Raw genomic sequence first — 13,725 nt, 5'->3', positions numbered from 1 at the left:
GTTACTTCTAAGTGCATACCAGATGAATTTTTAGCAATTTTTATTAATTACCATTATTATTGCATTGTTACTAATGTTATAATCTGCATAGCTTATATTTTTTGGAATTGGGGTTGTGTTGAGGCCAAATGGTTACCTTTTAAAGTTTTGTGTGTTTTAAAAGAATGCATATTTTATGTTGATAGCGGGAAACTCTACAAATCAATTAAATTAAGGTTATTAAACTTAAGGATAATAACATGAAAAGAGAAAGTTTTAACCCATTGGTTTGTTTTTCTAAAAATATACAAATAGATCCTTTTGTAGTTCATGAGCGTGATGATCGGGTGTTCATACGGTTGTGTGAGATGTGACACCCTTGAACCTTGTTACGACGTGGGCACACTACCCTTCTGACCTGAAAAAAATATATATATACAAATTTATTAGAAATAAATATAATTTTAAAAATAAATGAAAATTTAGTCAATCAAAAAATAAGAAGATGTCAAAAAAGAATATATATTACACAAAATAAAACATTAGGAATTCCTAATAAGAGGCAACCCATAATGTAAGGTAAATAAAGACCTATGTATTTCGTCCTAAAAAGTTGTAGGAAGAAAGTGGGAAATAGAGAAGGACAGGATAGCTGACAGATGTGTGTTCTATGGAACATTTGGGCTTCCACTTGGAAAAAAGGAAGTCTGTTACACAGGCATAGGAAATTTCAAGGGAATATGGTCTTCCATTAGGGCTTGGAAAATTTCTCTTTAGGGCTTCGGAGAGAGGTAATTTCTTAGGATGATCCTCAGGTAGTCTTCAGTTTCCAGGCAATCTTAATGTCCCCTGTAGCAAGAATGGAATCCCACAGTGCCCAGAGGATGGGACTTGGGTAAGAGCCTTTTGTGAACTAATGTGCATACTGACATATTTGAATTTTTAAAAATATTTATTTTGTGTGATGATTTATTAAACACCTTTGTAGTGGACCTACCATAGGGAAGAGTTGAAGTAGTCCTACTGCCAGAAAGAAGATGTGACAGACAACTTCAGGAAGAGCTAATTTTGAGTCACTCAGGGTGAACTATTAGAATATGCCCAAGTGTGGAGAGACCAATTTTTAACTTCCGTTTTGGAAATGAGCAAGTCACCCAGTGATCAAATGAATCAGAGGAAAATTTAAAATGACTGTAAGGATACAAGCATTATTTCATTCATTCTACCACTAGGAGTTTGTGTGAGCCCTTCCTCTTTCCACCATATACCAAACACATAAGGGTAATACTAAAAATATTTAAGAACCAATATATTAAAGGTACTGAATAATTGAAACAGACACCTATTCCACAAGAGTTAATAGAATATCAGCTGAATATCAGTTCTGGAACACTGTCTTAGAGATAAATCAAGAAAGAGAGAGTGAAATGTGAAAAAATGTGCAAATAACCCCAAAGACTTAGCATTATCTAAAAGAATTAGTTAGCTTACTGTATTGGGCTAAATGTTAGGAAGTGTTTGAGTACTTTCTTACCACTTCCTAGCGGGTGAGGGCTTACAAGGAAGACCAGATAGATTTTTGCAGGTCTGAGTTGTTTGCACATTTGTGACTTCACACACACACACACACACACACATATTTCTATACACACACACATATATATACACACACACATATAGACTTTAGACTTTTTGAGACAGGAATGAGAAACCAAAGGGAGCTCACTAGTTCACTGCCATATTGAACTCTTATGAGCTGAGGTGAGTGAGCTTTGTTTAGTTTTTTGATTTAGTGGGACATCCTGGGCATGTCCAACTAGATGTTGTTGTCAAGGCAGATTTACTATGCTGCACTTGTACTATATTTTGTAATCAGACAGGAGTGGCATATGATACCATGGGAGAGAAAAAGATTGTCCAGATGGAAATTTTGTAGCAAAAAATAGAATGGCTAATCTATATTTAGCTTACAGACATAAAAAGAGTAGATAACAAATGATATGTGAAAAGCTGCTCAGAGACTTACGAAACAAAACAGGAAAGTAAAATATCATGGAGAAGATGGAAAAAATATGACAGGTTCTTAATATCATCAAATTCTAAAGAATCGGGCAGGCCTGTGTTCAGAATCTGGCTCTACCAGGAGTTGTATAATTATGAGTTATTTATTTAAATTCTCCAAGCTTTAATTTCTCTATCTGTAAAAAATAACAGTTGTACTTATATCACAGGTTTAAAATAAGGATCAGTGAGATAATCCATGTAAAGTATTTAGCAGAATGGTTGACATAAATTATCAGTAAATATTAGGCATTATTATTATTATTGGTTTTTGGATCAGAGTTGGTCTGTGGCAGGAAGAGAGAAATCTCCCGTTGATTCAAGGACTGAAAGAAAGAGTAGAGCCTGAAGAAATTTGGGGGTGAAAGGTAGAACATACAAAGGAAATTATGTGAGGTATCATTTATCTCATTGCAGTGATCAAGATCGAATGTAATCATATGAGTTAATACCGCACTCAAAAGAAAAAGAAAGAAAAAAAAGAAAGAATTTAAAGTTCATATGCCTGACTGTATGGGAATGGGAATAAAGTAAATGGATGTTGGGTTTATCCCTAAATAGGGTGAAGAGAGATCTTAAAGTGGATAATTAAGGGGATGCGGCACATTTAATGTGGCTGATTGTGGAATTGAGATTGACACAGAGCAAATTAAAAACTGGAAGGTCTAATATGCTAGATGCAATGAGAGGAAAAGAAGCTTAAATGGAAGAGGGGAAATGGAATGTAATGGAAGAGAGGAAGCAACTCATAGGTATAGGAGAAAGATTTCAGAGGAGAATTTTTGTTCATAAAAAAGGTGCAGAAATATTCCAGGTGATGACTAGGTTTGAAATTTATAGAAATGGAAATGGAGATGTTTAAAGACATTGAATCCAGAAGTAGAAGTCAGAATCACCAAGTATAATATAAAGGATGTTTGAAAAGGAATCCTTTGAACCAACTAATTAAATCTTTGAGAAAGAAAAAAAAGTAACCTGGAAGGCTGTGAGTTATTGCAATGAAGATGGGGAGATCATAATGCAAAACAAATTTTACAGACACTGCAGATACATTGTAGTGGACCATTAACCTTAAGACAGTAGTTGTTTACTATTCTGAAAATATTCTTATCCAAACACTATTCTGTGCTCTGAAATATTTAAGTTCAGAAATTATCTTTGGATAAATGAGACCCTAGGCTGCAACAATGTTACCTATATGAATATTAAACCATAGGTTAAATCAAGCCATAAAATAGCCTCATACCCTCACTAAAACTAGATTGGTACTGTGTTTTTAAACGTTATTTTTTCAAATGAATTTACTCTAACAGTACCTCTTTGTTTTGATTTTAAGGCTTAAATTAGCTGCCACTGGAACCATTACTGGCTTGGCAGATACTTGCTTCTATAGTGTGATTTGAGGGGTGTTTTGAGAGAAGGTTCATTTGAACCTAATTGTCTCTACCACTGGCACTTTTATTATCTATTAAACTGTTGCTCAGGTGAATTTATCAAGATAATCTCAGTGAACCAGATGTCAACCGGAACCTTTAAAGAAGGGAAAACACTAAAAAGAATTTTGAGATAGAAGGAAAAACAAAATCAAGAGCAAAGAGTATTGCCAGAAGAGCTGAACGTCGTGAGCATCTCTACAAATGTGACGTAAGGTCAGTGCATACCAAACTAAGGGAAGAGGAAAAAAAGGAAGAAATATTTTTTACCTATTTTCCCGATTTGGGGTAGAGAAGGACTAGTTGTCTGTGCACTAAATTCCCGTCTTTATGTGTAATAAAGATGAAATGTTCGAGAAGCAGTTAAGCCTCCTTGAGTTGATTTAAAATATTTTCCTTTTGTGAAGATAGAGCCGTATTTTAGAAAAAATAATCAACTGAATGGTCTTATTAAAGAGTGGTGACAGCCGGGTATGGTGGCTCTCGCCTGTAATCCCAGCACTTTGGGAGACCAAGGTTGAGTGGATCACCTGAGGCCAGGAGTTTGAGACCAGCCTGGCCAATATGGTGAAATCCCATCTCTATTAAAAATACGAAAAATTAGCCGGGTGTGGTGGTGGGCGCCTGTAGTCCCAGCTGCTACTCGGGAGATTTATAAACATACTTATTTCAAATAAAAATATACAAATCAGACATGGCCAGTGGATTTAAAACAGTCTCAAAATTTAGCGCTCCCCCTGACTCCACAAATCCAACTCAAATGCAACAGGTCACAAATTTAGATACCTGCAGGAATAGCATAAAAGAGAGAAGCATCCTGGTGAGGACTCCTGGCAAAGGGAGGACTCAGGAGGCAGGAGAATGGCATGAACCCGGGAGGTGGAGCTTGCAGTGAGCGGAGATCGCGCCACTGCACTCCAGCCCAGGCGACAGAGCGAGACTGCGTCTCAAAGAAAAAAAAAAAAAAAATTAGCCAGGCGTGGTGGTGCATGCCTGTAATCCCAGCTACTTGGGAGGCCCAGGCAGGAGAATCGCTTGAACCCAGGAGGCGGAGGTTGCAGTGAGCCGAGGTTGCACCATTGCACTCCAGCCTGGGCGAGGAGAGCAAAACTCCGTAACAAAAAAAAAAAAAAAAAAAAGTGGTGTTACCTAATTGTAAGTGTCCTTGCTTACCCTCATGGACAATGCTTGCTAAGGACTCAAGCAGGAGAGAAATGCTGCCTTAGGTAAATTACAACTAAAAGTATAAATTATTGTAAGTGAGAGTTGTGGAGTAGTTTCTCTATTACAGATAGACAGAACAATTGTCTTCTTGTGACTGGACTAGAAGATCACAAGGTTTTTGCCAAAGGGTTCATGTGAACTCAAGTAATCAATCTTGTTTTGTGCGGGGGCCACGTGGAGGAGAGAATGAGGCGGTTCTCAGGAGTGTCCCAGAACTTTTTTTTTTTCTTTTGCTTTTCCTGCACTCTTACCAATTAGAGAGGCAGAGTATTAGGTACAAATCATGAAAGCTAGGAGGAAAACTATGAGGAGTGTGATCTCTGGTGAAACCACAGGTATGTTCTAGAAAATTAAAGTATTTGAAAGTTGAAGCAAGGAGAAAAGAGAAAAGAACTCAAGGTTCTCTCTTCAAAGTTATTGCTGAAAAGGATATTTTAAACAGTTGATGGTATACCTAGTGTACATAAGGGTGTGTAAGTGTGTGTGTGCATATGTGTGTATTTTTATGTATGCTCTAAAGAAATAATCTGTAAATATTAGTATGATGTTTTGACTTTTCTATTAGAGATGCTTTGTTGATGTTTTTTATTAAAAGGATAGCATGATAATACCTGGTATAAGCAGAATTGTCAAAACATACACATAGAAGCAGCCTGGATACCTAGGGCAGCTTACTCTTTGTGTGGGTTGCCTTTTATTCTGAATTACTTGAACAACAGATTTATAAACATACCTATATTGAATAAAAAATATATAAATCAGACATGGTCAGTGGATTTAAAACAGTCTCAAAATGTAGCGTTCCCCCAGATTTCACAAGTCCAACTTAAATGCCAACAGGTCACAAATTCAGATGCCTGCAGGAATAGCATAAAAGAGAGAAGCGTCCTGGTGAGGACTCCTGGCAAAGGGAGGACTCAGGACTCGCTTAGAGGGGGATTCTCTACCTGGCCTCTACCTGGCTCCAGGGGTTTGTTGCCTAGTGGGAATGTCAGCTCTGATTTTCCAAGAAAAAAAGAAAATTCTATTTTTTTAAATGTAAAATCTTATAATTTTAAATACTGGTATCTAGTTTTAATTTAAAAACATATATAGACCAAACAAATTTTACATCAGAGGTAGTCGACTACCAATTTCACCTGATTGATTGAGTTTTAGTTGAATCTCTCTATATATTTATTCACATTTTTTGAATTGGTTAAAGTCCAAACGAGCTGCTCAAAAGAGAGTTCAGACTTCTAACATAAATGGCAAATGGGCTAAAGTTTACCTCTTTGTGAAACATTGCAAGAATTTGTAAATAGTCCTTTAGGATTTTGTTGTGCCCTTAGAGTAAAATAGTGAATGAATTATGAACCTGGAAATTATAAATTCATAATATAAGTCAGTTAATTCAGTCTCAAAAGCATTGATTTATTTAATCTGGAATAGATGATTTTGATTCTTATAGAACCGAATTGACTGACTAAGCTATTCTTGCCCTGCACAGATACAGGATAAGAGGTCTGAGGCAACCATGGCCTAAGGCAGTTTGGATTTGGTTTATAAATAATAAATATTTTAAAGTTGTCAGAAGTACCTCAGAGTTGTACAGGGCCAGAGATTAAGAAATTCAATCCGAGAAAGGGAAGGAAAAATTCCACTAATGATATCAAAAATTGGACAAAGGATGACATTAATGATACCCCTTACATTTTCCTCTGGCAGTTCATTTGAGGTGTGTGTGCAGGGCAGGGTGGGAAAGGGGGTATATTTTCTTTGAAAATAAAAATATCTTTCTGAAGGAAGCCTTAGCTTTATTGCAGCCTGAAGCATGGTCAATGTCGCTTAAATAAGCAATAACTAGTCTTGGTAAAACTTGTGTTTGAATTTTAATTTGAAAGTTGGAAAATTTTGATGTTTAAAATACTGACTTTTTCAAAAAAGGATAATTTTTCTAATGATAGAAAACCTTAATAAATGCCAAGTGTTTGATGATTAACCTAAACATTGTTTCTCAGAAGCTTTTAGTTTAGGATTCTTTAATTAGAAACTTTAAGAAATTACCAGTCTACCTTCTATATAATATGTTCTTAAATCAATAGAAGAAAAAGAATTGCATGATGATAAAGGAAAGTGTACTACTAGTTATACATTCATTTTATTCTTTATTTTGTATGAACAGATATGTATAAATATAATTAATTAAATGAAAGAAATCATCAATAACAAATGGAAATTCATAGCTTCTAAAATTTTAACAAATTAATTCTTAATTTTAGATATATTGATCACAGTGTTTCAAGTAAATTCTGAAACTTAGCAAAAGAGAATTTTAAGGAAACATTAATTAGATTAAATAAACACAATATATTTTATAGAAAATGTATGTGTATGTACATAACTATACATCTGTGAAGATTACTGTCATGGAAAACTAAAGAATAACTTTACAAGAAAGGAAATTATTTGCAACCATGAAAGCTGTAATTAGGAAAGCATAAGGTGCCACAAAGAAGTCCCTCTAAATTCTTCTAGGAAAACAATGTCCGGGAATTGGATTCAGTTTTTATAGCATTTATGATAAGTGTAGCCAGCTTTGTAGAGATGCTTAAAACTTTAAATATTATTTCCTAGAAGTGCTTGAAAATTCATTTGTTATCTGAGGGAGACCAAAGTCATTGTGGAATGAGGATGTGAGAATTATTAGGAAACCATTGGAAAATGATAAATACTCTTCAGTCAGTGATAACTGCCATGGAGAATATTGCCTTATTCTTACTTTTGAAGTTTTGAATGTATGTGACAAAAAACAAAGAGATGAACAAAAGCAAACAAAAAACCTGTAAGACACATTGTAGCATTTTTAGCCATCTCTGATTCTTATTCGAGAAATAAAAGTGAAGATCCTTCTTAACACTGTAAAGCATTTTATGCCAGAGATGCGTTGTATCCTTTAAATATTATGAATCATGCCAATGTCTTTAATCGGTTCTCACATATATATGTGAGGATTCACATTTTTTCATGATTAGGACACTACATATTAGCATGTATTTCAGATAACATTATTGTATGTGGGTTCTAAAAGTGAAAATCCTTGGAATTTAAAGCCACATGTGGCAAAATCTTCTTGGCCAAAAGATTCATAGTATCTCATCTAATATAAAATAATCCCCATATCAAATGAAGCAGATCTATCAATATTGAGAGAGCAACATGCTTGACATGTTGGAGGTCTTCCATTGACACTACTTAGTAAGGTTTTACCAATGAAGAATCAGTACATAAAAGACTTAATATTGTATCACACATGGGTCTGTGTTTGGTTATTATTCTACCGACTCATATTTTTATCAGAATTTTCTTTCTTCACTATTCTATGCTTAGGAGATCTGCTAATATGAATGGCTAAAGGATAAATAAAGCTGACAAACAAACGTGAAGATATCTTTTGGCATTAAGATAATTTTAGATCATTACATGGTAGGAATAGCTGATAGTTCTAAAGTAATATGATTAAATAAAACAATTTAAACCTGTAATTCACCTCAGCTTTTTAATATTTTACTATTTCTCCTTTGTTGCTTCAAAGCTATGAATTTCAAGATTTATTTGTCACTATTCTCTATATTTTCTGCTGTACACAGTATTTGTGGGCTATGGCAACCAATCCCCTTGGGCTTTCTTTTGCTTTAATTTGCATAAACACAGGCATCATATGAATATTCAGTGAGTGGCTTTGCATTAAGTAAGTGCCCTTAATCAGCTTTTCAGTTCAGTTTTATTGGTTGCACGCACAGTCAGTTATTTCATCCAGAAAATCTGAAGGCCCTACAAACTAACCAGGTAAGGATTGTAATTCCTTGATGCATTTAATGAAAGAATATTATCATTTGATTACATAGGTTCTGGAGAATGCTAAAAACATGATGGGGTTTTTTTTCCCTTGTTTTTTTTCTTCCCTTGGTGGTCAGGTGGATGCATGATACTCTAATTTGCATAAACATCATCTCTATGAATAATTCATCAGGGTTATTTTAAACACTAGGCTTCTACTTTGGATGGCACTAGGGTACCACCATTTGATTGGCTGGATGCTGTTTTCATCACCAGCAGAATTCCTATAACATGAAAGCACCTAAAGGAGCTGAATTGAATATACAGTATTTGTTTTTTGAAAAATATCTGTTATCTTTTCAAAGCAAATTGTGCTGCTTTTCCCCTTCCCTACCATTAGAGCTTCTAGCTTTTCATGATAAATACATTACAAGCTCAAATGTGGCTATTTGTAGACTTGACCGGTGTCTGTGATTTCTGGAGAATGGGGTAGCAGCTGTATTCTTCTGAACATGCATAAACATGAGCAACATGTAAATAAGAAACCATCACATGCATATGGAGCCCTGGACAGCTCCATTGCTAGGTTTCATCTATTTTCTTTATCAGAATCTTCTCTTTGAATGATAACTTTAAGACTGTTTTATCTATTTTAAAATGCCATGAACAATTATGGTACTATATATGCATATAATAAGCATATATGATCAGACAAATTATTCCTTGTTAAATATGTTATTTATAGTTTTTTCTCGGCCCACCTGCAGATTTTTAAATTTGGTAGCCTTTTGTAATACAATAGTGGCAAGAGAAGTGTTAATCAAGAATGACCAGGATAATTAATTTAAATATTAGGGTATAATTCACTCCCATAATTTACTAAAAATAAATCGTGCCTTTCTTTATGCTTGTGGAGATGAGGAATATGGAATTTCAAGGCATTCTTTGTTAGTCTCCTCAACATCACCCATTTGCCTCTCTGGTCTCAGAGTCCTCACTGACAAGATTCTCATTGTAGACATTTGTGAACGTGAAACATTACAGACATACAGGACTGGAGAATGGTGCAAATTGAATTTAGTCTTTGGCACATCCCATTTTTGTTTTCCCACCCCATAGAGACATATAGCACAAATAAGATGCTAAGCAATTTCTGTTATGAAAGGTGTATTAAATGTTTTTTGCAATCAGTCTGTGAAATCAACTATAAAATACTCCACATTCACTGTATTTCCTATACATTGTATGGATAAAAATACCAAAGACATCTTTAATGAGGAATTAAGAAGGCTGAAATTTTTTCAGTATTTAATAGGTTTTCCACATGAAAATTTAAATGTTCTCTTTAAATCAACTTTGCACTCTAATATTCTTCACTGATTTTTTGTAAATAATATGCAAATACATGAGTTACATATGATGCTAAAACTGAAGAAAAATAAAATCCTTTTTACTTTTTCTTTCTAGCTTTCTATTCATCTACTGATAGAGTTGGGCTAGTTCCTATTTTCCTTTATTTGAATTATTTGTAATTAGGTGGGTCCATTTCTATTTTCCTTTCTTTCTTTTTTTTTTTTGCTATACCTTTGGAATAAAAATATTAAAGGAATAGTTCTGAGACAATACTCCTTCACTCAGGACCAACATTCATAAACACATTTGACATATTTGTTATATTGTCTGTTGTCAAATCCTCCATAATTTAAAAAATGGAGTAAGGAATTCAAAACTAAAATTGTTTAAAATGAGAGGAAATTGCAAATTTCTCTCAGAATTCCATGTGACTATATTAGGAATTGTGTTTTACATGTAATTATAAATAGTAATTTAAATCTCACATCTGCAGTGTGCTATGTTTAATTAAATCTTGCAAGATTCAATATGGATGCTGTTTAATTATCAGCCATTAAATGTTTACAGCTGTAATAAACACCATGCAATCTTTACCATTACTATATGAAGATTGTAGATTTGGAACCATTTAGCCAAAGATGCTCATTTAAGTGATGCTCATTCTATTGAATACTTTTAAAAAAACCAGCTAAATATATATATATATCTCCAATATTTTTTTCTTTCATTTGCTTCAAAATAATCCAAATTATTTTCTAAACAAGAAATAAGTTATAATTTCAGAAGAGAGTCCTATTATTCTGTAGATCTGTAAATATATGTCTATAATTCTATTTTATGTGCGTATAATTTTGAAAATGAAAAATTCTCATCTAATTCTTTTTGATTGAGCAATTGTGAAATGTACAATTTCACATGATAAACTGAATTCCTTTATGTTTTTTCCATTTATATTATTTGGAGAAATCACTGAAGCTTCTTTAAAGAAAACGTATTTTTAATAAAGTTGAAAACTGCAAAGCTAGTGAGTGACCAAATAATTTACCTTCCATTTCAGTAGGGGATTCTTCCTAGAAGGGCAAGAAGCATCTTGTGTTGTATACGCCTTATTTAAAGAAAACAAAGCATTCAGTTAAATTTTAAAAAGAAATCATCACATCAATGAAATTAAAATTATAATACATTTCTAAGGAGGAAAAATAATTTATATCTTGCAAATACAGTCTTTTATTTCATGTAGTGCTTTTATATTTTTAGACATTTTTAAAAGAAAAACAATGAGGTGTTTTTTATATATACATATATATATATACACACATACATTCATACTGTCAATTAAAAGATATTTTCATTAACCTCTATCTGACCATCCTGCATGTGGTGAACAAAAAAAATCCATACACTATTATCTGTAATTTTGCATCCTTGTTTTAATCTTCTGATTACATTGTCAAAAAAATGTTAGTGAGGGATTTAAGCAATTAAGGCTGTGTATATATCATTGCTAAATCCACTGGTAGTTAAGGAAAATTGCAACCAACCAGTGCTTTAGTCTGAAAAGGATAAAATCTAAATTAATCTACATGGAGTGAAGTACTAAATGAGGAATATTTTGTCTGCACGAAAGTTTTGGAACTGAGTGATACCTTAAGGCAAGAAATATCAATTAGCTCATATAGATCCCCTAGCAAATTCACACACCTTTATGAGAGACTGTTCTCAATGAAGATAGGATAGCCCCTCTTAATCTAAACTTAATCTGACTGTTGGTGTAAGTGTGTGACTTGAACACCTATTTTCAAATCCCTCCACCCAGTGGCACTCATCTCACAGGAACCCAATCATTCAGATTTGCAAACTTACTTAAAGCTTTCTTGTCATTGTTCTGAATGGATACTGTTTAAATCTAGATGGACAAAATAAGTCAGGCTTAATAACCTGTGTCTGAGTTAGCCAGTGAAGTTTCTTAGTATAGAAAAGGATGAGGAGGAGGAGGGGTGTGGCTTACTTTTGAGCTTTTCTGTTCTGATTGGAGCTCCCTCTACCACTCTAATTGATCAACTCCATTAGTTAGAACTGTATACTTAATTTTTTCATAGGGTTAAATTTTATAAAGTTATTGGGTAACTTGAATTTGTATAGCTACTCTTAAAATATGATCCCACTTATAATTAGGTTATCACGCAATCGAAATAAAAATGCTGTAAGCTTTGGTAGTGTGTTTTTTAATTAAATTTTTAATTCAGACCCCGTTTGAAACTTCCCAGTAGCATTCTGAACTTACTGATTAGGGAAGCAAACAAGTAATATTTGTAGTTAAAATTCCATTTTAAATATTATTTTGGGTGAAAATAAACCACTTTCTGTCTCCTTTTATCATACTATTTATCAAAGGCATATATGACATATTGATAGTCTACCTGGAATGGATACTTAAAACAGAAAAACTTTTAGAAGGAATGTTTAATAAAGGAGGCTCTTTTAGGATTACCATGTGTTCTTTTTGTGTTTGTTTGTATAGTGCACTAAATATACAGATTTTAATAGTGAATTTTAAATAAATGTATCCAGATTCAAATAGTATTGTATATAGTATTTTTTAGATTTCTACTTATAAGTGAGGCTGGTTAAAAATGGAGGCATTACATATTTTTTTCATCAAGTTATGGTATCAAAATTATATTAGCCTTATAAAATGTGTTGGGCAGTTTTACTTCTTCCATTTTCTCTGATACAAATTGTACATGAATTATCCATTTCTTCAAGTTTGGTATAAATTGACTATAAATCCATCTGGGCCATGTATTTTTTGAGAGGAATCTTTTTTTTAATTCAATTTCTTAAGTGGTAGTGATCAGTTGGGTTATTTATTTCTTATTGCATGTATTTTGATTATTTATATTTTTCTAAGAAATTTTCCTCTTCACCTAAGTTTTCAATTTCACTAACATAAACTTATTCATTGTATTTCTTATGACATAAAACTTGTACTGTGTGAACAATATGTCTCCTTTTCATTTTGTATTTTATTTGTGTGTGATTTTCTATTTTTTTCCCCTTGGATATTCTTGTAAGAGTTTTGTCTATTATCAGTCCTTTCAATGTAACAGTTTGAGGTTTTGCATCTTACTGATACTACGTCCTTGTTCTTCATTTTATTGATTTTTGATATTTAAAGCTTTGTGGTCTTGGATTCCTTAGAGGTATCTCTAAGAATTGTACCAGATCTAAAATTCTATGCTTCTATGAAAAGTTATTCAATGTTTAGAAGCCAATGGAACTCTCACATAAACATAAAAGGAAGTGGGATACTAGTTTTTATTGGGTGAATTTACTTATGTAGATATCCTTTGTCTGGAGTAATCACAACTAGAGTATTTCACATTGCTATGAGTAGACGTTAGCCTTTGAGGAAATCTACCTGGAAAGACTCTTGCAACTCATGATAATAATATGATTTTAAAAAATCTTTTTAGAAAGTCTATCATTTTATTTAGACAGCGAGAACTCAATCTGCAGAGTAGTATTTGGGATATGTTGTTCTTAGAATTAAAAACCAACACATTAATTGCTTAGAAAAGGTTTGTGAAAAGTTCACAATATAACATGAAATCATTTTATACTCATATAAAGGGTCACTAAATCTAGTTGGGATTTTTTATTTTTTACATTTTCTATTTTGTGAGTGGACCACTCATATAAAATTATTTCAAAATCAAGCAAAGCTAATAAAAGTTCATCAGGATTCTTTGAAAGCATTTTCTTAGTAAAATAAAATTCATGGCTTTGGCATCTTAACATTAAGTCAAGTTAAACTCTTGGTTAATAAATGGACACACACACAAATCACAGACTG

At 33.2% G+C, this 13,725-nt stretch overlaps 1 long non-coding RNA gene and 1 other non-coding gene across 2 annotated transcripts in view; one reads left to right on the top strand and one right to left on the bottom strand.

Annotated features, from left to right (window-relative positions):
* The first annotated feature begins 294 nt into the window (after positions 1–294).
* Positions 295–398, top strand: LOC116472100 (small nucleolar RNA U13). Its single transcript, XR_004249005.1, has one exon. It is a non-coding gene; the product is annotated as a small nucleolar RNA U13 (small nucleolar RNA).
* A 3,982-nt stretch (positions 399–4,380) lies between these two features.
* The window catches only part of LOC131383707 (uncharacterized), a 67,363-nt gene continuing 58,018 nt past the window's right edge, over positions 4,381–13,725 (bottom strand). Inside the window, exons 6-8 of the long non-coding RNA XR_009213944.1 lie at positions 11,733–11,775; positions 10,915–10,974; positions 4,381–4,419 (exon numbers count right to left, since the gene is read on the bottom strand). This is a non-coding gene — a long non-coding RNA (uncharacterized LOC131383707). The remainder of the gene's footprint in view (positions 4,420–10,914; positions 10,975–11,732; positions 11,776–13,725) is intronic.

This window comes from Hylobates moloch, unplaced genomic scaffold (genome assembly GCF_009828535.3).
Source record: "Hylobates moloch isolate HMO894 unplaced genomic scaffold, HMol_V3 SCAFFOLD_6, whole genome shotgun sequence".
Taxonomy (NCBI): Eukaryota; Metazoa; Chordata; class Mammalia; order Primates; family Hylobatidae; genus Hylobates; species Hylobates moloch.
This window is presented reverse-complemented; position numbering and strand designations above follow the sequence as displayed.